The following is a 3,112-nucleotide window of genomic DNA, read 5'->3' as shown; positions in this document are numbered from 1 at the left end:
TTGTGCCCATCTTTGTATGAAATGTTCCCTTGGTGTCTCGAATTTTCTTGGAGATCTCTAGTCTTTCCCATGCTATTGCTTTCCTCTATTTCTTTGCATTGATCACTGAGGAAGGCTTTCTTACCTCTCCTTGCTATTCTTTGGAACTCTACATTCAGATGGGTATATCTTTCCTTTTCTCCTTTGCCTTTAGCTTCTCTTCTTTTCTCAGCTATTTGTAAGGCCTTGTCAGGCAACCATTTTGCCTTTTTGCATTTCTTTTTCTTGGGAATGGTCTTGATCCCTGCCTCCTGTACAATGTCATGAACCTCCATCCATAATTCTTCAGGCATTCTGTCTCTCAGATCTAATCCCTTCAATCTATTTGTCACTTCCATTGTATAATTGTAAGGGATTTGATTTAGGTCATACCTGAATGGCCTAATGGTTTTCCCTATTTTCTTCAGTTTAAGCCTGAATTTGGCAATAAGGAGTTCATTATCTGAGCCACAGTCAGCTCCTGGTCTTGTTTTTGCCGACTATATAGAGCTTCTCCATCTTCGGCTGCAAAGAATATAATCAATCTGATTTTGGTGTTGACCATCTGGTGATGTCCATGTGTAGAGTCTTCTCTTGTGTTGTTGGAAGAGGGTGTTTGCTATGACCAGTGTGTTCTCTTGGCAAAACTGTATTAGCCTTTGCCCTGCTTCATTCTGTACTCCAAGGCCAAATTTGCCTGTTTCTCCAGGTAGCTCTTGACTTCCTACTTTTGCATTCCAGTCCCGTATAATGAAAAGGACATCTTTTCTGGGTCTTAGTTGTAGAAGGTCTTGTAGGTCTTCAGAGAACTGTTCTTCAGAGAACCGTTCAACTTCAGCTTCTTCAGCATTACTGGTTGGGTATACACTTGGATTACTGTGATATTGAATGATTTCCCTTGGAAACAGAGATCTTTCTGTCATTTTTGAGATTGCATCCAAGTACTGCATTTCGGACTCTTTTGTTGACTATGATGGCTACTCCATTTCTTCTAAGGAATTCTTGCCCACCGTAGTAGTTATAATGTTCATCTGAGTTAAATTCACCCATTCAAGTCCATTTTAGTTCACTGATTCCTAAAATGTCAATGTTCACTCTTGCCATATCCTGTTTGACCACTTCCAATTTGCCTTGATTCATGGACCTAATATTCCAGGTTCCTATGCAATATTGCTCTTTACAACATCAGATCTTGCTTCCATCACCAGTCACATCCACAACTGGAAGTTGTTTTTACTTTGGCTCTATCCCTTCATTCTTTCTGGAGTTATTTCTGCACTGATCTCCAGTAGCATATTGGGCACCTACCAACCTGGGGAGTTCATCTTTCAGTGTCATATCTTTTTGCCTTTTCATGCTGTTCATGGGGTTCTCAAGGTAAGAATACTGAAGTGGTTTGCCATTCCCTTCTCCAGTGGACATTTTGTCAGTATTCTCCACCATGACCCATCTGACTTGGGTGGCCCTACAAGATGGGTCATAGTTTCATTGAGACAGACAAGCCTGTGGTCCACGTGATCAGATTGGTTAGTTTTCTGTGACTGTGGTTTTCAGTCTGTCTGCCCTCTGATGGAGAAGGATAAGAGGCTTATGGAAGCTTCCTGATGGGAGAGACTGATTTAGGGGGAAACTGGGTCGTGTTGTGATGGACAGGGCCATGCTCAGTAAATCTTTAATTCAATTTTGTGTTGATGGGTGGGACTGTGTTCCCCACCTGTTATTTACCTGGGACCAAACTATGGTGGAGTTAATGAAGATAATGGTGACCTCCTTCAAAAGGTCCCATGGACACACTGCTACACGCAGTGCCCCCAACCCTGCAGCAGGCCACCACTGACCCATGCCTCTGCCGGAGACTGCTGGACACTCATAGGTAAGTCTGTGTTAGTCTCTTGTGGGGTTGCTGTTCTTTTCTCCTGGGTCCTGGTGCATGCAAGGTTCTGTTTGTGCCCTCCAAGAGTCTGTTTCCCCAGTCCTGTGTAAGTTCTGGCAGCTCTATGGTGGGGTTAAATGTGACCTCCTCCAAGAGGGCTTATGCCACACCCAGGTCTGCTGCACCCAGAGCCCCGCCCCTGCAGCAGTCCACCGTTGACCTGTACCTCCACAGGAGACTCTCAAACACAGTTCTGTCTGAGCCCTCTGCGCGTCTCTGGTGGGTATGGAGTTTGATTCTAAGCGTGATTTTGCCCCTCCTATCATCTTGCTAGGGCTTTTCTTGCTTTGCCCTTCTCTTTCTCAAAGGGCAAAGGCCCTTCAATGTGGGGTATCTCCTCACAGCCACTCCAGCCCTGTGCAGCCACCACTCCAGCACCTACCCTCTCGCTGGGGCTTCTCTGCCTTTGGACGTGGGGTATTTCCTCACAGTTGCTCCAGCGCTGATTTGTGCATTCTTCCTCATTAAAAAATTCAGTCATTGATTTATGAATAGATTCATGGATATAGACTCTTGGATATTTACTCGCATAGAGTATAGACTCATAGATATTTACTTTATATTTTAAAGTTTTATCCAATACTATATTGTTTAGGTAGTTCCAGCTGTGACCATTCAGAGCTCTTTCAGGATACTCCATGTCACATTGACACACTCCAGTCACCATGAGTGTATGTGTATTTTTTAAGACTTTCTGGCACCACAACACACTCTGGCTGCACCTTCCCCTGAGCCCCCTTCCCTTGGGAAATGTAGTAATAAGTAATAAAAACTTAGTAATAAGTTCTGTCATGGCCTCGGCCCCTCTGTGTAGTAACTCAGACACCTCCATATACTCCAATCCTATAAAAATGTGTTTGGGAAAGATGCAATACACTAGCATATAGGACTTAGTGGTTTAATACACATACATATCTACATAGTTCTTTATTGCAACATTTTGGAGAATTTAGCTATATTGTTAAAGAAGGAAAAAGGGCAAAAAAAAATACAAATAAACTTGACCTATGAAGTTAGAATTTTTGAATAACAATAGAAAAAGAAAAGATTATTAAGACATATTTGCAGAAGCTTTAATACTTCTCAAGCTACCGTTCAAAGGACAAAGGAAGCTAAATGTTATAGTAAAGGTCAAACTTAGAGTAGAAATGATAAAGAAAA

This window comes from Muntiacus reevesi, chromosome 12 (assembly GCF_963930625.1).
Source record: "Muntiacus reevesi chromosome 12, mMunRee1.1, whole genome shotgun sequence".
Classification (NCBI taxonomy): domain Eukaryota; kingdom Metazoa; phylum Chordata; class Mammalia; order Artiodactyla; family Cervidae; genus Muntiacus; species Muntiacus reevesi.
The sequence above is the reverse complement of the archived record's forward strand: the minus strand, read 5'-3'. Positions refer to the sequence as shown.